The sequence below is a fragment of the Triturus cristatus genome, chromosome 3_2 (assembly GCF_964204655.1).
Source record: "Triturus cristatus chromosome 3_2, aTriCri1.1, whole genome shotgun sequence".
Taxonomy (NCBI): domain Eukaryota; kingdom Metazoa; phylum Chordata; class Amphibia; order Caudata; family Salamandridae; genus Triturus; species Triturus cristatus.
The window spans coordinates 346,113,922-346,138,102 of NC_140584.1; the positions used below are offsets into that span (position 1 = coordinate 346,113,922).

At 45.7% G+C, this 24,181-nt stretch overlaps 1 protein-coding gene across 5 annotated transcripts in view; it reads left to right on the forward strand.

Annotated features, from left to right (window-relative positions):
* The window catches only part of STPG1 (sperm tail PG-rich repeat containing 1), a 264,699-nt gene that overhangs the window by 58,135 nt on the left and 182,383 nt on the right, over nt 1–24,181 (forward strand). The gene's annotated exons all lie outside the window — the stretch shown is intronic.

The window sequence follows — 24,181 nt, forward strand, 5'->3', positions numbered from 1 at the left end:
GGGCACTCACTGCTCTTCGTTTAAAGGATGTTACATCCTGGAGTTCCAGGTTCCAAGTGGAGAAACATTCCTCTGCCGCCTGAGTACATTTCCCAGCTATGACCACTTCTCTCTCCACCCCTGAAACTCTGCCTTCCACTTTTCTAACCTACAATCACTGCTGCAGATTCTTTCACCCCTTCCAGTTTTTAGTAATCACCTCCAGTGCACCCATCATATCTCTCTGTCCCCATAGGACATCTCATATGGACTCCTTTCTGTTATCCTCTTCTTCCACCTCCTTCCTCCCCACTTTACATGGTGAAAAAGTCTTGTGTTATTGTGGATTGTTTCCACACCTTGAAAACCATCAAATAGGAGCCCCAGCCTTCAAAAGAGAGGCCTAGAGCCTCACCGGGTCTCCAAGCGCCGCTCCAGTCTATGAAACATTCTTCCTCTGAACCCACCCCGTCCACACAGGCCTCCAATGCTCCTCTATTCAGACTATTTCTGGTTACATTGATCCCCATCTCAAGTCTCCTAGAGGAGTCAGTGCACACCTGGTCTGGAAGCCCTGCTCATCCGTCTCCTTATACTGTCCACCAACCATATGTGTCCCTCAGGTCTGAAGCTGGAGCGGGCCATAGGATTACTGCAACCCAGCAGCTCAGCAAAGCACACCCATTTTACATGCTGCCCGGCGCCACCCCATGTCATTTCTTTTATAAACCTCCTCCCTCTCCATCACCTGGTTCCACCACCCACTTCACCGACTCCCCTGCACAGCCCTGCCAGGCCTAATTGCCTTCCTTCACTTCTTTCTACCCTCCTGTTGCCTTTCACTCCAGACTTGGCTGCAACCACTATTCATAACTATGTTCCCTTCTACTTCTGTGGTCTTTGATAGTGACTTGAGTACCTATATAACCGCTTTTGAATCACTTTGTTGTAACCTTTGCCATTTGATAAGCACTGGCACACTTGTCAATATTTCCAAAGCTGCGACTGGTGAAGAGAAAATTCTGACGACACAAAGGAACGAAGCGAGTCCCAATCAAGGAGATCGCCAATTGTTTTTATTCCCTGTTCTTCCCACAGAGCCCATCTAAGCGGTTTTCGCTCTATAATGATTCCCTTATTGTTCCAAAGTGGTGCATCCTTATGAACGGTACTATCCACTCTCAAGAGTCAGAGCAAATCTCTCCGAGCGGCCCACATAGCCCTTATGGTCGTAGGACAAAATGGAACTGAGAATTGTACAATATACCTAAGCCCCCAGGAGCCTTAACAATATTCCGCTCCCTTGTCACCCAATTTGGCTGATCAGTAACAGGAACCAACAGACGTGCCAGTTGCGATAAATGTTGAGCTAAATAGTATAGGTGCATTTCAGGGAGCCGAAGACTACATGACCTAGAATCTGCATGTAACCATGACGATTTAAGTCCTGGTTTTCTGCCTGCCCTGATAACACTCTTAATACTCTGATTTAAAGTGAGATGGGTAAGTGCAGAAATAATCAAGGGAAGCATACCAAAAACATAGATATATTTAGGGGCTGTCACTATCTTAATTATCTGTACCCTACCTCAGAAAGAGACCTGTAAGGTGGACTGTTAGACCTGTCAGCCCTTTGGGTGGTCCCTCCTCATCATTATTTATTTTGTCCCACTTTTGCCTCAAACCCTGTTTGAATTTTTCCTTTTTTGGGAACCACCAGACTTTTTCGTGTTGCTGCAGATTCAGGGAGCCATTTTATCTACCCCTGAAACTTCTGTCTGAGGGCCTGGAGCACAAAATGGTGGCCATCTGTGACATCACCAGCATCCACTGGAACCTACCAGCACCTTCCAGAACATTCCAGAACCCTGTGACCGTTGGAGGCGGTTTAGAATGTTGGGAAGCTAAGACAGAGAGTTGGCAGTTGGAGCTGGCAGTTGGCACCTGACTGGTGAAGAGAGAGCAGCAGAAACCTGAAGGAGGAAGGAGTGAGGCAGCAGGGGTGGAAACTTGTGCCTGGAGTGGGGTCCATAAACCCACCCTTGATACTAGTCCCTACTGACTGAGCCCAGCCTGGAGCCCTGTGTGGGAAGCAGTGAGAAAAACCATCTTAAGGACCTGGACAGCAGGAACAGGCCTTAGAAGTCAAGAAAGCAAGTACCTGACCTGGATACTGGTTTCCCTGGAGCCGGACGTCGAGTAGCCTGGAGACCTGGAGCCTGAGGTGGAGAAGCGGCGCTGACTGGAAAAGCAGACGTCGTACCCAGAGCCGCCAGAGATCGTGAGAGGGCGCCGACGGAGGACGTGAGGAGTACCAGAGGTCGAGGAGGAAGTTAACCAAGGTCGAGTGAGCGGTGTCGACGGGGGAGTGAAGTCCGCCCTCCGGAGTCGCCGGAGACCGAGGTGAAGTGTGCCGGAGGTCGGGAGTGGAGGTCGCACTCCGGAGTCGCCGGAAACCTGAGGAGAGGAGCACCGGAGGTCGGGAGTGAGGATCGCACTCCGGAGTCGCCGGAAGTCGACATCGAGCCCAGGCCGGCCGACGTCATCGAAGCTGAGGTCGCCATCGGACCGGAGCCGCCCGAAGTCAACATCGAGCCAAGGCCGGCCGACGTCATCGAAGCTGAGGTCGCCATCGGACCGGAGCCGCCCGAAGTCGACATCGAGTCAAGACTGCCCGACGCCATCGAATCGGAGGTCGAGATCGAGCCGAGGCCGCCGACATCGAACCGGAGCCGCCTACCGGCGTCGTCAGGAACTGACATTGTGCCGAGGCCGCCGACATCGAACCGGATCCGCCTCACGGCGTCGACACGACTCCAGCGGCGTCGGAGCATCAGAAAAAGGGCAGTAAGTGGAATAGAGGGCGCCAAAGGCCCTGTGGAATCCTAAGAGACTACTCTAGGGGTTAGAGAGGTGCTGGAACCAGCTGGACTGTGCCAGGGGAGAGCTGAGACTAATTTAGAGGGGTTGTGTAGAGTGAGAGAGCCAGGTCTCTGGTATCCCCCCCTTGATCTACCTCAGTTTAGGCCTCAGCCTTGTCCAAGCCAGGGAGTAGACACCCTCAAGCCTTCCACATCCCCACAAGCTGTGCCTGGGCCAAATTAGCCCATAGTAATCTCAAATGTGATCTGATTATATGAGTGTCACTGTCAGCTTTTAATTATTTATTGGAGGCACTGTATTTATTGTATTTAACCTATTTATTGCTTCACTGTATTTATTGGTCCACAGTATTTATTGATGCACAATATTTATTGGTTTACAGTATTTATTGCCTCAGAATATTTAATTGCCTGTATGAATTGCACTTATATTTATGCCTTTAATATTTATGATCACCCCTATTTATTGAATCATTAAGCCAGTATTTATTTGACCTGCACTATTTAAAAAGCTTTGTATATTGTGATTGTGTATTATTTATCTAATCAGCAACTAAGAGAAAAAGAAGATAAAGAAAGATATTTTTCATAATTTTTACGGTGTAGAGTCGTTTTTGGAACGGATGCACGCATGGTTATTGTATGGGTATGTCGTATGCTTAGCACGGAGCCTGATTCCTGACCACTCGAGCCAAGCTACCACACTGTATGTCCCGGAATATACTCCGTTACCACCAACCCTTACCGGTGTGGGAGTGGAGATTTTCCAACATGGACCATCTCACAAAGTCCTGTTCCATGTTATTCATCAATGGCTGGATATTATTAACCACCATATTACCCAAACCTCTATTTATCAGCAGACCCAGATACTTCAAACCTGAGGCCTTGCATGTGAGACCAAAATTGTCTTGTATGGTTCTCTGATTCCTACAGGTGAGTGACATCGCCTCACACATAGACTAATTCATCTTATATCTGGAGAAGCCTTGATTAAAGCCATGAGTTGGGGAACAGAGGAGGCAGGCTCACTCAAAGTCAACAAGAGGTCATTCGTGTATAATAAGAACTTGCAAGCACCAACTGGTGTTCCCAATTCCTTAACAAGCGAAGACTGGCATATTGCTGCCGCCAATAGCTCAAGTGCTAAAAGGAACAACAAAGGCGACAGTGGGCAACCCTGACTCGTGCCTCATAAAATTTGAAAGGGCTTTGATAAATGACCCCCATAATCAATCTGCGCTGAAGGAACTGAGTATAACCACTGAATTTTGGACGATAAAACTGGACCTATACCCACCCTGCTTAAGGTACAAAAAGATACCTGCACTCTACCCAGTCAAAAGGCTTTTTGGCATCCAAAGAACGCAGCAGCTTGTCATTTGAATCATTCCGTACTTGCCTTATTACATTGGACTAGAGACGCATGCGATTAAGAGAAGAACCATCTGGCACAAAACCCACTTGAGAGCTGTGTATCAGGATAGGTAGAACTTTCTATAGGCGAGTTGCAAGGACCTTTGCAAGTATCTTCATGTCTGCATTAATAACGATGATAACTTGCACAATTTGTAGGATCTTTCTCGGGCTTCAAGATTAGACTGATATTTGCTCTATTAAACTCTGGTCGAATGACAACATCGCCTTCTGGCTCCTTATAAAGCCTATAAAGAAGCTGAACCATAAATTCTATGTTTATCTTATAAAAATCAATTGGGAATCTGTAATCTCTTGGAGCTTTATTATTTGACATACTCCTGATAGCCTCTGAGATCTCCTCCTTTGTGATCGCTCCCTCCAGGAGCAGACTACCCTCCTCAGACAAGGAAGACAAATGAAGATCCCGTTAAAATTTTGTTTAGAGGCGGCATCAAAAGGGGCGTCTGAACTATAAAGTGCTGAGAAGAAGCATGCAAACGTTTCTGTGATCTCTACTAGGTGTGTGAGTAAAACATGAGTTTTGCTATGAATCGCAGGAATAGCAGAGTTTGCCTCTCTCTGACGCAATTGAGCTGCAAGAATCCTGCCTGCCTTTTGACCTTGCTCATAATGACGCCACTTAAGAAACGGAGGGCATATTCTGCTTGCGTAGTGAAATGCGAATTAAGATCATATAATGCTTGCTCTAATTAACATAAGGAAGCCATTGTGGGATGCTGTACATATGTACATATGTTTCAGTAAGATCACTTACCACCCTCACCAAACGAGATTGTGTATCAATAATTTCCCGCTTGCGTATCGCTGAATCCCGCATGAGCATACCTCTCAAGGTGGCCTTTCCTACTGGCCATAACATCTGTAGAGAATTGATGTAAATGGCCAATACGTTTTTGTTTACTCTCCAGGGTACGGTAACAGGAGACATTCAGTCTCCAACGCTTTGATGCTGGGGACATGTGTCCTAAATCCAATTCCAAAACTGTTAGGGCATGATCAGATTTCTCCAGGGACAATCCAACAATCACTCAGGAAAGCTAAAGAGGCATGGGACAGTAGAAATAAATCTATCCAACAACAAGTTTCATTGGCACAGGAGATACATGAATACATGTACACTCCCTATCCCTAGGGTGTGTTGAGAGCCATGGGTCCTTCTAACCATGATCATTCATTACATCATTCAAGATTATTCTATCCCTTGCCAGAATGATCTAAATGTGGATCAAGCGTAATATTTCAGTCTCCCCAATAATTGTCTTTGTGGAACCAAACTCAGTCAACAGTCTGGATAGTGTTGAAAAAAGAGGATGCCCGATACTGGTTAGGGGGGTGCACCAATCCTAGAATCAAAATCTGATCCATACTTTTAAATCAAACGTAATGGCCCAATGGATCTGTCAATGTTTTAAGGACAGTAACCAGTTCAGATTTATGGAACAGAATGACAACTCCACACCTTTGTGAAAGGTCCAAGAATCAGAACGAGCAGGAGGCAGTATACTGCTACTAATAACACAGCCTACCCAGTCCCTCCTTAGTTTACTAGATTCCAGTACTGAAAGATGTGTCTATTTGCTATAAGGCTATGTCTGAAAATTTCGATGCAATGTAAGACAGAACCTTTTTCCTCCTAATGTAGTGCGTAAGTCCATTAACGTTACGGGATAGTATGCACAAACGTTTGGATTGTGACGTTAAAGACATGGATCAAGGATAGAATTAAGCTATTCACAGTTTGAAGGCAATGGACTAAAATTAAATTAAGAGAGAGGAATGTGGGATTGAAAATGATGAAACAATGCTAGGGTTCTTAACTGTGAATATGTCTTCGGTGTGTATGTCTTCCAATAAGCCTGTTTCAAAGGGATCACTTTTTGTCATGTTAGCGGACAGAGCTACAGAGAGAGTATGATTTGCTTAAATGGCTATAAGCTTACCGCCATAGTGCATTTTGGTGACTATACCATGAGAATGGGCACTGATCTCCTTCCCCAGGTAATATCCAGCCCCTTTGCTTTTGACACACCCTTACAGGACATCGGTCTATCCTGTTGTCTGCCTAGCCATGTGACTGCCCTCTTTGATATGGCTACTCACTAGTTTTTTCGTTATAGAAGTCACTTACTGTATTGAGGCTGCTTTTAGGCTCTCACACTATATTCATATAATGTGAAAAAGACATTCAGAGCTTGAGAAACATTTTTTTTAGGTCCTGTGACAGTAGGTGCTATTGGCCAATATCCATGATGGATACTGATATTTATCATTGATGTTTCAGTGCTTTAGGAAATGTCATTCTACTTAGATGATACTGTTACTCATTCTGTAAAGTTGTCTCTCAAAGGTGGCATTAATGAGCAGTCAAGGCTCACTCCGTAAGGTGGTAAAGGGATTGGAACTAACACAATAATCACACTCGATAAGCTTTTTTTTTGTTTTATTTGGAATAGGAAAATGCCAAACATACAAACATGGCAGCTTTTGCACACCAGTTGATAGCAGGCAAATATGCAATTCAACATTAAGGTGCACATTGCGTTTTTTGAAGCTCAGAATTGCACATGCACGACCCCTCCATCCAGCCTCCCTCTTGCCTCACAGTAGATGTAATCATTCAGTCTCTTTGGCACTGCTTGAGGTGTGTCCGTGGGCCAGCAAGCATAGGGCTAGTGCCCTGTCTCCAGGGTGACCACAGGCAGCACCAACTGATTCTGCCCTTATCCCAAATATCTAGACAGTGAGGATGCATCCACTCCGAAGGCTTCGACTCCGCAAGGAGAACTGAATGTTGTCTGAATGGCCCCCAGAGGTCCTTGGGACCCAGCTGAACCATAGCTAGCAGGCATTCAGCTGCTCCTGGCAGTATGAGGCATCCGGCAACCAGTCTTTAACTTGAGGCAAGGGGCTGCCTCCCCAGGGCATCACTACTCACCATTAGGCCAGCAAGGTGGCAGCAAGTAGAGCGACGAGGGGCGTCACAGGAATTCAAGAGTCCGATATCTTATCCACAATGTGTAGCACTGATGATGAAAAACCTACAGTCCCCAGACACCTCCAGGCGAAGTGGAGGAAATCAGCTTTTCCCACACACTTGATAAGTTTAATATCTGTCCGAGTTATATCTTTTATTATGCCCTGGTTTAGAATGAATAAAAATATGGGCTTCTGATAGAGACTTCTAACCGGAGATTCCTCACTTTTTAGGTCTCGGCTAGCGTAGGCTGCACAGACGTGCGCAGTCTCGCTGGCGAGATTTTATGTTTTGGGGTAGCTTTCACTAGTGGAGTTTAAGCCCCGCCCCTCTTTTCCATTGGCTGGCGTCACCGTTTATGCTAAACGGTGGCCAGCCATTGGAAAAGAGCTTCCAGTGACGTACACTTTTCTCTTTTAGAGCCGTCCCAGTTGGACTGGCTCATCTGACTTCCTGCAGGCGTAAAAGGTTTCTTATCTCTATGGGGCCAAACACATGGCCCCATAAAGATAAGAAACCTTTTAGCAGGCGAGGCTTTCAAACTTTCAAAGGCAGCGATCCTTCAGGGGGGGACAAGGCAATGCCGAGCGCTTGTTCTCGCGAGCTGTCGGGGGCAATTTAAAGCTGTCTATGGCAGCCTCGTTTGGCATTTTGCAACTCTCTCCTTGTGCCCGTCTGAAACTGACAACCCACACGAACACCAGCAGCGAGTGTACCCCGCGTTTCTCCTGTACCCTTAGTACACGCGGATCCTGCTATTCAGTGCAACACTAGCCATTGAGCGCCTTCGGGTTCAAGAAGCTGCCGCAGCTCATTGAAGCTAGATCTAGACGTGCGGCGCCCTGGAAAAGTGCAAAAAAATAAACAAACTGTGGCGCCACACACCCCTGCTAAATGGTTGAGGCCGTCGCTTTCCTGTCTTTGAGGGGGGTGGGCAGCGAAGCAGGGGTTGTTTGCAGTGCTGGGTTTGGGGGTGCAGGGAGGGTGGGGGCGCGGCAGAAAGCGGCACCCACTTCGCGTCCCATGTGAAAATATTATTTTAACTCTAAGGTTCCCGTAGGGTGTCGCAGTCACGAAAGAGGGTTTCGAGAGTTAAAAGGCAATGAAAAGAAGTGTTTCATCATGGTGCTTACAATAACACGGGGCTTAAAAAGAACCCTCTGGTTTGAGGAATCTTCTGCGATATTTAAACCAGATCAGATCTGTGCAGGATGGATTCCGCATTTGCTGTAAGTGAGGTCAGTCGAGCGTCACTGGAGTGAGTTGTCATTCACAGTGCTAGAAAGCGCACAATTGAGTCAGCAAGCTCTGTAAAAAAAAATATTATATAGTCGACACTCGGATGTGTCGCTTATTTCGTTACTTGATTTAGTTCTCAGTCTCCCTATCTCAAGACTCTTCTGGAAGAGGTGTTTTACAGAACATACATCAACCTTTAAAAAAATGTAATTCTATTCGATTGACCATTCTCAAGGCGCTAGTAAGCCGTTGTATACCGATTATAAATGTAATTACTGTGTATATCTAGTGGAAAACCTATAGTAACCCTTGGCCATTTTCACGCTACTGCAGTGTGAGGAGTTCTACGGGTGGTAAAGAAATATTTGCTATATCATTTTTTATGATTTAGTACTCTCTACAGCGTTTCAAGGCGGCGCACTATGGAATGCTATAAAAATTACACAAAACTATTTCTGTCTGTATATGCAACTATAAAGTACTAAATAGTTTATTTTTCCACCTGCATTCTTTGCAGTGTGAGGCATTTATATAGAATACACATATATATATATATATATATATATATATATATATATATATATATATAATATTTTAAGTGTAGGGGTCTACAATTAACTACTCATTCAAGTCTCAAGGCTCCGCTGTAAGACGCGATACAGAAGCTACCCAAATGTCCTATATATCACTCTCTTTCTTCCTCCCAATGCTCCGCAGTACTTGGTGGGATACAGAACATGTGAAAATACTGTATAAATAGTGCTATTGAATTTAGCAAGTGTTCTGCAGCCCTCGCGTGCATATTTTTATTTTTCATAGCACTATATGATTTTGTTCTACATCGCAAGTCTGTGAAATAAAACGCGCAATACAGAATAGAATGTAAACATTTGTGTATAAATCGCTTGTTTAGTACTCTCTCCCACGTTTACGGTTGTACCTTGGTTCCAGGGTGACAGCCCCAAGGATAGGGTTGTATTGCTACCGGTGGGTTGTGTGTCGTGCACATTTTGGTGGTGATGTACCCATTTCCAATAGGATGCATATTTTCTTAACTTGCTATAACCCGTGAAACTGTTTCTTGATTGTGTAAATTGGACTTTCTAATACTGAAGGGCTTCTCGGCCGTGTAAAAATATGTTGAATCATTTACATTTCCGGGGGTTTTAACATTCAAGCGCTTTTATTACTTGTGTCATTCTTTGTTTGAGTGAGCTTTGTTGAATATCGGTGCTTTTTACTCGATCCATTTCCCCACATAAATGAACGTGCATAAAACACTTTAAAGCGGGTAACAGCAAGTATTCTCACTTTGATCCACAACACTCCTGTGAACCGTGAAGCGCGTCCCCGGGAATCTTGGGGCTGCTGGCGGTGTCAGTCTGGCAGTCTAAAGTGCCTGACTCCGGCTGCGGCTGTGCGCGGCTGCCGCCCTCTAGCGGCCATTGCAGGCAGAGCAGCGGCTGCTGCAGAGAGACCCGAGTAGCGCATGGACGGTGACCTGAGCCCAGTGGTGGCTGGTGCCATTTGATAGTGGCGGGCGTAAAGTTTCTGTCGGAGTGCACGGCACCGTGGCGAGCAAGAGCAGCCAGCAAGCCCCAACATCTTAAGAGGGGTTCGGGGGTCTTCCCCACGAGAATTTTGAAAAAAGAGTGGGTAAATGGTGCAATTTCAAGCAAGTTTGAGAAGCAAGAAGGTTAATAAAGCAATTGTGAAAGTGCAGTTATTACATTCATAAAAGGATGTCATATAACATATAGATAGAAATGTTTCTGAAGCTAGGCCCTTCCAGTGCCACGCACCTCTGAGAAATATACACGATGTGTGTCAGCAGGTATCTTAAGCAGATTTAAACTCTCAGAGTGATTCAGCCATACATAAATACAACAAGAGCAGGTTTAACAAAAGGTCAAAAGAACAACGAATTACATGCATATTGTGAATGCAAGTGGCATCCAGATGTTTGCATTCTCATATATATTTGATCCAGACTCAAGCAGCATGACATTTAAGATTCTCATTCATTCAATGTGTAGGCGCTGTTTACATTGAGTTCAGCCATAAGCCTCAAATACAGATGTGCCCTCTCAGACATCCCTTAACATAGTCTGAGGGCACCGCTGGATAAAACTGCTTTGCATCCCACTATTACTGTATTTAGCAAACGATGGAGCAAGAGAGTGTGTGCATGTTAAGTGCATTCATAATCCTACAGGAGTCACGTGACAGAGGAAACGGAACTTGCATCGCTTCCCCGAGATTTTCCAATATTTAGAAATGCATGCTTTATTTTAAATGTGCAAACTTTGCAGATCAATCTGAATTAAAAAAGCATCAAAGCAGGCGTTAAAACGCATGACCTAGAAAATTGCCTCATATTTTTTGCCTGCCAATAACCAAGCATATAACAAAATAAGGCGACAGCATCTGTGCTCTTAATCCCAGTCAGCACAGGGCGACGCGAGGGATGCAAATACAATAGAAACACAGCACTGTACTACAAGCGAGCCCATGAACTGCTTTGGCTGCACTGCCCATGCCCATATTAATGATCTTGCAGCGCCCTGCTGAATTCAAAGCAGGCATACATGCTATAATCCCAGACCAAGTACAGGCACATGGCAGCGAACGCACATCTCATCTGCCTGGCTGCACGAGGCGAGCCAAGCATTTCATTTCCTAGCTCCATGTTACAGTGACAAGTCAAACTAAAATTCACACCTGTGGTCTCGCTCCGCTCACTCCCAGGAGCCCTTATCACACCAAACACTGGACAGGGCTTTTCGCACCTTTTAGCTCCCCAAGAAGGAAGATATTTCTATTTGACATGAGAGTCAAAATAACTTCTTTGGTCTACTTAATTCCTGATGTTTCATCTTTAAAAATAATACATACCATGTACAAATAAGTTGGGCAGCAAAATAAATAAAACATCAATTTCGATAGTTAATGTTGCTGTCATTTCTCTACGGCGATGTATCATGTTTTAAATACATTAAGGCTGCGAAATAAACCGCATCTATCCCTCTCACAACAAAAACACACAGGCATGGCTAAGAATCTCCTACAGCTTCACATTCGAACCAAGAATGTTCAGGCTTAAAAAACACCATACCTCAATTGCCCAAAAACTCAAGGGTGTCTCAAAGATTGGGGCAGTTAGTAGCATAGCCTTTGGGTTACTTCGTGTTTCAGAGCTTCTTTTATAACTATTGATAGTAAACATTGCTTTCCTCTCCAACTTTTATGTGTGATCTCCTGGCTTCTGCTTCCACCATGATTTAGAGGTAGAATTTCTGAGTCCACAGATAATTTTACACAAGTGCATATATTTTGTAGCATAACTCCCTATTATTATTATTATTAAATTTGTTAGGTGCACAGCTACCCTATTAGGGTTTCCCGGCGCAAATGAGTCTAAAATTAGACTAAGTAACTAGGCCAGTTGCTGGATGAAGAGCCAGGTCTTAATGTCTCAACGGAATTTTAGATAGGAAGGTTCCTGTTTCACATGATTAGGAAGGGAATTCCAAAGTTTAGATCCAAGGTACGAGAAGGAGCGTCCGCCCATTCTTGTCAGTTTAAATCTGGGAAGCGCCAAGTTACCCTGAGTGGAAGAGCGCAAGGCGCGATGCGGCGTGTAAGGGCAAATGAGTTCACGTAGATACACCGGGGCTGCGCCTTGCTTTATTTTAAAAGAGAGCCTTAAATTTGATAAGGCTACTAATGCAGAGCCAATGAAGATCATGAAGAAAAGGAGTGACAGAGGCTCTCCTTGCAATATGACAGAGAAGACGCGCTGCAGAATTTTGGACCATTTGCAGCCTCTTCAAGAGTTCCTTTTTGCAACCTAAATAGAGTATGTTCCCGTAATCCAAACGGGAAATAACAAGAGATTGGACTACGGTTCTTTGTGTAGAAGAAGGGAGCATCCAGATTATTTTCCGCAACCATCTTAGTATGGAGAAACAAGTGCCAACGGTGCTCACTGCTTGTTGCCGCATGGAAAGTTGGCTGTCAATAATAAAACCTAAATTGCGGGCTTGGGCTACCGGCTGAGGAAATGAACCCATTTCTTGAGGCCACTGAGAATAGTTCCAGAGATGTTTATCTTTGCCCAAGATGATGACCTCCGTTTTGTCCCCGTTTAATTTTAGGCAGTTGGTATTCATCCATTCCAAGACTTGAAGCAGACCATTCCTTAAAGAAGATATCGTATTGTCTTTAGAAGAGGATAGCGAAAAAATTATTTGAGTGTCATCTGCATAGGAGTATAGGGTGAGCCCTGCGTCCTCAACGATGGTAGCAAGGGGACGCACATAGATATTAAAAAGTAATGGCCTCAAGGTAGAACCCTGAGGAACTCCATATGCAGATGCACAGGAAGTAGAAGAGGAGTCAGAAGAAAAGACTTGAAATGAACGGTCGCTAAGAAAAGAGGTCAGCCATAGCAGGGCTGGACGTTCTACACCTGCTAACTGAAGGGATTTCAACAGAATGGTGTGAGACACAGTATCAAATGCTGCGCTCAAATCTAATAAGATGAGCGCCATGGTCTCACCCTGATCTAAACAATGACGTAATTTTTCAGTTACACCCAAAAGGGTAGTTTCAGTAGAGTGGTGTGTTCTGAAACCCGATTGAGAAGGGTGCAGGTATCCAGACTTTTCAATATGAGCAGTTAGGTGAAAATTGACATGTTTTTCCAGAATTTTACAAAATACTGGTAGAAGTGAAATGGGGCGGTAATTAGCCAAGACCGAGGGATCGGCATTGGGTTTTTTCAATAGAGGAACCACCTTCGCGTGTTTCCAATCAATTGGAACATGGGACTTGCGTATCGAGGTATTGAGGAGGCCTCTACAGAGTCCCAATGCAGCAGGGGAAAGTTGTTTTAAAATATTAGCTGGTAAGGGATCCAAAGGGGAACCTGAATTTACCCTGGTTTGACAGTATTTAAATGATTCGTCATCGAGGAGAGACCACTGTGAAATTTTCACTATGTCAGGAGGGGAATCCATGTACATCGTATCTATGCCAGACGAATTTAAATCCTGAGAAAAGGTAGGGACAAAATTACTATATATTGTCTTCACTTTCTCCATGAAAAAATTAGCAATGTTGTTACATTTGGTAGCATCCAGGGCAGGAGGTACGGGGAGAGTGTTTGCCCCAGACAGTTTTTTAACCATTGAGAACAAGACTTGAGGTTTGTTCAATGAATTAGTAATGGTCTTAGAAATATACATTGCTCTTGCTGCCTTACAAGCGGCATGATATTTATGAAGAGCTGTCTTGTAATCAACTTTACAGTTAGGAGCATAAAGTTTTCACCACTTTCTTTCTAGAGCTTTACATTGTGATTTTAAAATCTTCAGGTCTTCTTTAAACCATGGAACTGGGGTACAATGGGATGAGCAAGTTTTCAACGAGGGAGGCAGTCAAAGGTTAATAGAGGAAAATAGCCAGTCCGATATTGCCTTGTTTAAAGAGGTAATTGGAAGTGTCGGATCTGGAAGATTCCTTTCAAGGAGATCATTTAATGAGTCTAGATTCAGCTTATGCCAGGGTCTCTTACTCCCCGAGTCAGATATTGGCAGAGACACTGGAGAATCGAGTACCATAAGTTGGAAGTGGACCGCAAAATGATCAGACCAACTTAAGGGCAGGGCAGGACAGTTACAAACAAAAGAAAGATTAGAGAAGATAGGGTCTAGTAAATGCCCTGCCAGATGTGTAGGTCCCTTGTTGTGGAGAGACAAGCCAAGGGCTTCCAGGTCAGCTAAAAGAATAGAGTTGTCCAAACTCGTTGGGTCTTCCAAATGGAGGTTGAGATCACCCAAAATCAAAAAATTAGCTGCTTGTAGAATGAAAGGGGTAATTAAATCTGGCAGAGAGGATGACCAATGTCTTGCATAACCAGGGGGGTGATAAATGAGTAGTCCAGAGATGGTAAGTTGCGAAGATATAGCAAGTTTAAATAAGGCGGACTCGCAACCTGGGAGGGATTGGGACTCAAATTTACAAGAATAATCAGATTTAAAAATAACCCCTATCCCCCCACCTCTTCCCGTACTCCTATCGCTCCTGACAATGACATAATCGGGAGGGAGAGCCTCAACAATATCCGGCCCAGAGCCATCATGAAGCCAAGTTTCAGTGACAAACAGGGCATCAGGTTTTTTCGATTGTAAAAAATCATAAATATGAGCCTTGTTTTTCGGGAGAGAGCGACAGTTTAAACTCCAAAAGTGAAAAACATTGTCTGCTCCTGGAAGTGACATATTCTTTGAAATAGATAAAACAGAAGCATTTAGAATAGGCTTCTGGCGTTTTTTAAGGCCGCGTCCCAGAGCAAAATGGCAATTAGCACACACAAATCTTTGTAGTAGATGTGTGGCTACGTTACAAATAGGAGAGGCCTGACCTCGTAAAGACCTCAGGTCAGCGGCAGAATATTTTATAATATTAGGCATTGAAATGGCATGCAGAGGGGTCTTATCCGGCACTGGGCACGGCAGGGCGCGGACGGGCGCAGACGGGCTTGCCTCCCGCTCGCACCCGCTCCGTTCGCGCACGGCGCGCGCCTGCTGCGCGCGCGCGCTGCGTGCTTGCATCCGGCAGTCCAAATAGAAGCCGGTGCGAGCTGATAGGCTCGTGAGTCACGTGACCCAGTAGGAGTCAGCAACTGAATGATTCAAAACAGCGCCATGTTAGGCAGTGCAAAATAGCAATGATGAAGGCTTAAAAGATGGGAACAAAAGAGTTCCGGTGAGTTTCTTTTTAAAATGCGGGTCAGCAGAGTTAAAAACAATACAAAATACAATTTAAAATGATAGCCGTGCAACAGATATAGAAGGTCAAGTACTAACGTAATGTTAAAATACTGATGCAAAAGGTAACAAGTCCCCTCTGCAAGGCTAGGAGGCTAAGAATAGATCCCTTCTTCTGGGCCAAAGAGCTACGATCAAAGATGACATCACAGCCTCATCAAAGGTCAGCATGGCTCCGCATGGGCTAAGTGTAATGCCTTAGTAGATAGATTACAACCGTTAATGGCCGCCAATGACTGTCAATCACTGACCTCTGCAAACCTTGTCGATGCCTGTGCGAGCCAATTATAACCAAGATTCACACACACAATGACTCCGTCCCACCCAGCTGAATTGCCCTTATTCAAATGAAGGGGCCCGGATGTTCTATTTCTTTAAATGTACTAACACCGCATGTTGGTTTTGACTCATTCGCCTCTGCAACACTCTGAAACGCCAGGCTCCCAAGGAGTGACAGTATAGGGAAGAACATTATATTTGTGATTAAGGATTCGAACAAGAGAACACATTGTGTGCTTGGGCCCACGCAGCATGGACGTGTTTGTGCACACAGTGCATCCAGCAGTTCATCTCTATGTTCCATTGTAGGATGCTAATCTTCTTACAACGTATTTTAAGCTATGGTTTTCAAGTTTGCCTTTAACTTGGGGGTAAAAAACTCCCATGGTGTGCATTATCTGTACACAGGGAAGAATCTGAGTCTGTTCAACTCTTGTTAAACCCTGGGACCATGAAATGGCTTTATACCACGCAAAACAGATACATACACCACTCCTAACTGCAAGAGCCAGCAAACAGCCCAGCACGTGCCGCTTCCTATCTGCGCCATCTCTAGATCCTATTCCATGGTGCTTAGGTAACAACAAAAAGGAAATGGATTTAACTCCCATTGGCTTCCCTGCAGCAATTCAAACAAAAGTGCAAGAAACAAAGTTATTTTCCAGTGTGGCAGGTGTTCGTGTCAGATTCTGCCCGAAGCAAACAGACAGTCGTGGGCTCTCAATACTCGCGGAAGGGGGGGTTTCATGCGGGGGTTACCGTAAAGGGGGGGTCGTTAAAATAAATTTAAAAACAACATTGAAAACTTACCTGCCGGGTCCATGCCGCCTCTGATTCTGGGCAAGGTTTGCCCGCCTCTCTGCTGCTCGTAAACAGGAAGCATGCTCCCGCCTTCCTCCCTTACTGTAAGCAAATCACAACGCTGCAATGGCAGCGTCGTGATTGGCGCTAAGTCCCGGGCAGCGCCCAGCCGGGCACCAGTAGGGACGCCATTTTCTCTATGTAAAAATGTAGAGCGCGCATGACTGCTTTGGTCGCCCCCAGGGCTGACCGAGCAGTCTGGGCACCTAGAGCGCTACAAACCACTCCTCCCTGACCAGCTCACCTGCCCGCCCCAACCAGGCAATCCGTCCCACCCGCCCCCAACCAGGCATATCCCTGACGTCTGCTTTCTCGCAGCGCGAGAAGCAGGAAATAAAATGGTATTTTAAATACCATTTTATTTTCTGCTTCTGGCGCCGCGAGAAAGCAGTAGGGCGGTGCCCCAACGCCCTAATGGAGCGGCCGCCACTGCCTGAACCAGCTGTATTCTAGCCTCTTTGTGTCGAGCCTGCCCTCATTCATACATAAATGTTAATTCTCAAGTGGCGATGTTCCTATATAGCACTTCAGAGCTGACAGGTCCTTTAGAACGCCTTCAGTTTATTAGCTGATAAAGCCTAAGGGACAACGAGAAAAAGCTATTTGCCCAAGATCACACAGTACTGTTTTGTGTTGAATCTGGGAATATAATACTCCTTTTGCCAGATCAGCGCTGACACTAAATAGAAAGGGCGCAGAGACAGCTCGCGATCACCCCACGAGACGCATTTGCCTTAAGTAGACGGCTGTACTCATTGCATCGTAGGTGAGCATGCGCTGAGAGTGGCATTGACGATGTTGATAACGCGACACTTTGTAGGGGAAACCTCAAATGGGATTTACTGCTCTGTAACACAAAATGTTAATTTAATCTTCACATATTTGGGGACATATTAACAAGGAACGGGGAAAATTAACGCTAAGGGCGCTAAGCGTTAAGTTTTTTAACGTCCGCTATCGCTGGATAATATCGCCTGGTTATCACATTATTAACAACGCTAACCGCCTAGGCGATAAAAAATCCAGAGATAGCGACATTTTGGGAGGTTATCGCTGGTAATGCAGCGATAAAACTACAAGGATAGGGATATCCTTGTTGATAGCCCATGGTGGATTTAGCCATGTAATCCACCTCCCATTGGATTACATGGCTAAGTCTGAAAATTAGCAGACGTAAGAAAGCAGCGTTAACCGTGGTTAGCGCTGCTTCTTTTGTCTCTAACAGGGTTAGCGTGAAGCTTGATAATAGGAGAAATGTCGCTTAGCGACATTTCTCCTATTATTTTGCTCTGGAACGCCCCCTTTGCATCTCATTAGAGATGCAAAGGGAAGCGTAGTGAAAAAGGGTGCTAACATGCGATTTTGCATGTTAGCACCCTGTTGTTGATAGGGCGATATTTTTATCTCTAATTCTTTGGCTTTAAAAGCCAAAAAAGCAGAGATAAAGCCCTTGTTAATATGCCCCTTGATTCACCTCCTGCTCCTTCTGCCCATTGTATTAGCAAACTTCCGAAAATAGTACATTTTGTGGACATCTAACAAGATTATTTCAGCAGCATCCGTGCGTGGGATGTGATTTCAGCACCACGGACATCTCTTCCCCGGCCCTGCGGTGCCTCCCACAGGGTCCAGCCGCTCTTCCAAGGACGTGTTGTGAGACTTTACCGCGGAGCGTAGAATATATGCGCCTCCAAATGGCACTGGGAAGAAACAGCTGTTCAAGTTCTCCAGAGGATGTTTGAGGACTTTCGTCCATCTCATGGTGTGGAAGTCTGAGTGAGCAACCGAGCAAGAAAGCAGCATCTTTTAAGACCTGGTGTAGCCAACCTTGAAACATTGCGTTTCTATAGTGGATATGAATTCTCCATTATCAGCCAAGGTATTGCACGACCACCGCTCTCGCCAGTCAGTCAGTCAAGAAAAACTTTATTTGGTTTTCACAACTATAAAGCATGATACTAAAAAGTTGTTCAAACGTAAATTACAAACTTTAGGCTTCACCGAGCAAGAACCCGTGAGCTCGGAGACTCCTGAGGTGAGGTTCCCAACCCCAAGCGGCTCGTAGGCTGTCCACTGCCCCTTCCTGTCTGTAGTGCTTGACAGAAGTGCCCAAACCCTCTCCGAGCCCCCTCTCTTGGCAAATAAGGAATGGACCACTCGATAGAAAGTCGTTTGCCCAGGATCACACACTTTGAGTCAACCGGGGATTATGAGTATTTGAACGCAGTACAGATGCTGCCAGTCAGACCTCCCCCCCCTACATATGCAGTGAGATGTGATGTGTTCACTGCCAATTTTCAGAAAGTAAGCTTAGTTAGCATAATTATCCATAGGGGTCGAAATAATGCTCTTAGAAAATACAAATTAAGGGGCATATTATCAAGGAGTGCGCTAAAATTATCGCCGCTTCAGCGGCAGAAAACTGCCGCTAAAGCGGCGATAATGGGCTTGATAATATGCCGCAGAGAATTCCCATAGAAGCCCATGTTGACACCAGAACAGGGCTTCTATGGGAATTCTCTGCGGCATATTATCAAGCGCATTATCGCCGCTTTAGCGGCAGTTTTCTGCCGCTAAAGCGGTGATAATTTTAACTCTGTTTCTTGATAATATGCCCCCAAATCTTTTGTATGAACCTTTCGGAGCAGTCCGTTCACTTTACAGTTTCCACATAGTGCCAGTATCCTTTCTAATGGTTCATGAGTTATTCATCTCGAGATATAGGCGATACCTGTCTCCAAGCAATGCCCACAGTGGGCTGTTGCTGGTGGCTACACCTCGAAGCCTAAACTTTAGTGTAAATGACACTCCCTAAATCGAAACATGCTTTTAACCTGTTTGTGCCTATTAAAGAGTGGGGTGGATCTAAAAAACCATAATTTATTTGAAATCTTCGTTATATAGGGCCATATGTAGGTAGCCCAATACCGGTCGGTAACGGCCGATTTTCGGTAATTATACCGTTACCGACCGGTATTTAGGCTTTTGATATGTAGGGGGATCATTTCTGTATTCGGTAATTTACCGAATCGGTAAAATTACCGATTCGGTAATTTTACCGATTCGGTAAATACCGAATACAGAAATGAGATGTAGGGGGAGTGTGTGGTGGGTGTGGGGATTCGTTATTTACCACCAACTGAAAGTTGGTGGTAAATGACGAATGACTCAGTAAATGCATTTTGTGGCCCTTAGATGTGTGCAATGTGGCAGACACACATGCCCTCAGGGCATGTATGTGTGCCACATGTGCACACATGCAGGAATCAGGGGTGCAACAGGGTGTCAATGTGACACCCTGCCACCCTTGATTGAGCTCCCCCCATTACCGATTCGGAATTTACCGATTCGGTAATGGTAACTGGCTTCCCATTGATTCCTATGGGCCTCCTGGCCCATAGGAATCAATGAGATACAGGTTACCATTACCGAATCGGTAAATACCGATTCTAAAATACCGACACTTACCGAATCGGTATTTTTTTACCTACATTACATTTACCGATTCATAAATACCGAATCGGTAAAATTCGGTATTTAAGAATCGGTAAATGTAATTTACCTACATAAGGCCCATAATGTGGTCCCTACTGATTCTGGAATGCACCAGTGGTATTGGCGTCGGTGACGGAGGCCCTGAACCACTGTGCATGTGGTGATGCTACCATCTGGCTTCTCGGGTATCACAACACATGGGACTAAATGTGTGTTTACTGGAAGTATACTTACGTTCACGGGATTTCCACCCCCTGCTTAAAACGCTAAAGTCTCTGCTAGTCGTTGTTACCAACAATTGTCTGCAAAGACGCACAGTTAAAACATAGGCGGATTAATCGTGCTTGCAGATGTCACTATAAAAGGGACTTCGAGCAAGTTACACTAGGTGGCGACTTGCTTCAAATGTCTCCCACGACTTTCTGGTTAGCTTCTTCGAGGAGCACATCTGGTGCTTCGGGTTGAATTCAGTAGTAGTTTTAAACAGCATTTAGAAAATTGAAGTTTTCGCACTGGGAAACCATTTACACAGACTCTCATTACCATCAGTGCTAAAAGTAGCCCAGTGCTGCAGCGAGCAAATATTGCCTTTGGGATGGCACTTGATCATTTGTTTCGTTCGAACACTATGGGAATACATTTTCAAGGAATCGATAGTCCCAGCTTGGCAGCTGAAGCTGTGAAGAAACCTACTGGTGCATGCCAGGAGGTGTGGTGCTTGAGCAAATAATGTATTTGATCACTTGGACACCGCCTTAGATAAAAGAACAAGCATTGAAAATGCAATAGGTCTCGCCTTTTATTAAGTTAAAGCCATTTGCTTTGCAAATGGTATTGTATAGCAAAGCAAATGGCTTTAACTTAATCAAAGGCGAGACCTATTGCATTTTCAATGCTTGTTGAATACTTCCCCCCCAGTATCAGACTGGATCCAGAAAATCTCCAGCTGTACCTTTGCATGCCATTAGGTGGCGCCGGTGACTCCTCACCAGCGTTGTTTTGTACTGGATGTGACCTACACACACCTATATAGGTCCGACAGACACAGTTGCAGAGCTATCCCTCATCTGATTAAGATTGTTAAACTCTTCTAAATCCTATGTTGTGCAGGAAAAATATGTCACCTCCCAAATCTACAGGATTCGAACCTGTGGAGAATGTCTGTGACTGTCCCACCGCTAGTGCCTACGGTCAGATTACAAATCTGAGGCCTGCAATGATTGCACTTTGATGCACCCAGAGACCAGGAGCCAGGAAGCAAAGCTCTTCATTGGAAAGCACCGCAAGACCCCACGCTGGAATCAAGTGAGGTTTAAAGTTAGGCCCTGATTCTGCTCCCAAGGTCTTTCCTGTGACCGGTCTTCTTCTGGAAGTACTCGAGAAAAGTCCAAGGAGAAGCTTAAAAATTCCAAGTGAGATACTTGGCCTAGTCCTTCAACTCTGGGTTTCCTGAGAAGGCATGAAGGCGTCATCATGCCTCTGGGTCACGCTCCCGAAGTCAGTCTACTGGAATTTGGCCTGTCAGTGACAATACAGCAAATTTAAGACTTCTGCTATGCCATGCTGGACCTGGCCTGGCAGTTCAGGCTGGACTGTTCCCATTGGGCACAGGGTCAAGACTGATTTGCATATGGCCAGGTTCAAACTGGAATGGCATGGTGAGAAAAAAAAACGATGGATTTAGGTCCAGATCTCTGTACTGGGGTGAATGTATGGCATTGTTCTGCATTCTGTCCATCAATTGTTCTTTTTGCATTTGTCACTCTGAGTGGGACGGGTATGCCCAGATGTGGGTCCCGTGCTCTCCATGCCACTGGTGTCAATCTATCCTGGCTGATGAGGGGTGAAACCCCGAAACCGGTCCTAGAATGCTTGGTTCCAGTCCAGGGAGGACCTGGCCTGGCAGTTCGGTCTGGACTGTTCCCATTGGGCACAGGTGCAAGACTGATTTGCATATGGCTGGGTTCAAACTGGAATGGCATGGTGAGCAAAAAAACAATGGATGTAAGCCCAGAGCTCTGTACTGGGGTGAATGTATGACATTGTTCTGCATTTTTTCCATCAATTGTTCTTTTTTCATTTGTCACTCTGAGTGGGACGGGTATGCCCAGATGTGGGTCCCGTGCTCTCCATGCCACTGGAGTCAAGCTATCCTGGCTGATGAGGGGTGAAACCCTGAAACCAGTCCTAGGATGCCTGGTTCCAGTCCAGGTGGGACCTGGCCTGGCAGTTCGGGCTGTACTCTTCCCATTGGGCACAGGCTCAGGACTCATTTGCATATGACTAGGTTCAAACTGGAATGGCATGGTGAGCAAGAAAACAATGGATTTAGGCCCAGATCTCTGTACTGAGGTGAATGTATGACATTGTTCTGCTTTCTGTCCATCAATTGTTCTTTTTGCATTTGTCACCCTGAGTGGGACAGGTATGCCCAGACGTGGGTCCCGTGCTCTCCATGCCACTGGAGTCAAGCTATCCTGGCTGATGAGGGTTGAAACCCCGAAACCGGTCCTAGGATGCTTGGTTCCAGTCTAGGGAGGACCTGGCTTGGCAGTTCGGGCTGGACTGTTCCCATTGGGCACAGGGTCAAGACTGATTTGCATATGGCTGGGTTCAAACTGAAATGGTATGGTGAGCAAAAAAGCGATGGATTTAAGTCCAGATCTCTGTACGGGGGTGAATGTATGACATTGTTCTCTGCATTCAGTCCAACAATTGTTGTTTTTGCTTTCGTCACCCTGAGTGGGACGGGTATGCCCAGACGTGGGTCCCATACTCTCCATACCACTGGAGTCAAGCTATCCTGGCTGATGAGGAGTGAAACCCCGAAACCAGTCCTAAGATGCCTGGTTCCAGTCCAGGTGGGACCTGGCCTGGCAGTTCGCGCTGGATTCTTCCCATTGGGCACTGGATCAAGACTGATTTGCATATGGCTAGGTTCAAGCTGGAATGGCATGGTGAGCAAGAAAACAATGGATTTAGGCCCAGATCTCTGTACAGGGGTGAATGTATGATATTGTTGTGCATTCTGTCCATCAAATGTTTTTCTTTTTGCATTTGTCACCCTGAATGGGAGAGGTATGCCCAGACGTGGGTCCGTGCTCTCCATGCCACTGGAGTCAAGCTATCCTGGCTGATGAGGGGTGAAACCCCGAAACCGGTCCTAGGATGCTTGGTTCAAGTCTAGGGAGGACCTGGCCTGGCAGTTCGGTCTGGCCTGTTCCAATTGGGCACAAGGTCAAGACTGATTTGCATATGGCTGGCTTCAAACTGGAATGGCATGCTGAGCAAAAAAACAATGGATTTAGGCCCAGATATCTGTACTGGGGTGAATGTATGACATTGTTCTGCATTTTGTCCATCAATTGTTCTTTTTTCATTTGTCACTCTGAGTGGGACGGGTATGCCCAGACGTGGGTCCCGTGCTCTCCATGCCACTGGAGTCAAGCTATCCTGGCTGATGAGGGGTGAAACCCTGAAACCAGTCCTAGGATGCCTTGTTCCAGTCCAGGTGGGACCTGGCCTGGCCGTTCGGGCTGTACTCTTCTCATTGGGCACAGGCTCAAGACTGATTTGCATATGACTATGTTCAAACTGGAATGGCATGGTGAGCAAGAAAACTATGGATTTAGGCCCAGATCTCTGTACGGGGTGAATGTATAACATTGTTCTCTGCATTCTGTCCAACAATTGTTGTTTTTGCATTCGTCACCCTGAGTGGGACGGGTATGCCCAGACGTGGGTCCTGTGCTCTCCATACCACTGGAGTCAAGCTATCCTGGCTGATGAGGGGTGAAACCCCGAAACCGGTCCTAGGATGCTTGGTTCAAGTCTAGGGAGGGCCTGGCCTGGCAGTTCGGTCTGGCCTGTTCCAATTGGGCACAAGGTCAAGACTGATTTGCATATGGCTGGCTTCAAACTGGAATGGCATGGTGAGCAAAAAAACAATGGATTTAGGCCCAGATATCTGTACTGGGGTGAATGTATGACATTGTTCTGCTTTCTGTCCATCAATTGTTCTTTTTGCATTTGTCACCCTGAGTGGGACAGGTATGCCCAGACGTGGATCCCGTGCTCTCCATGCCACTGGAGTCAAGCTCTCCTGACTGATGAAGGGTCAAACCCTGAAATCAGTCCTAGGATGCTTGGTCCAGTCTAGGGTGGACCTGGCCTGGCAGTTCGAGCTGGACTGTTCCCAT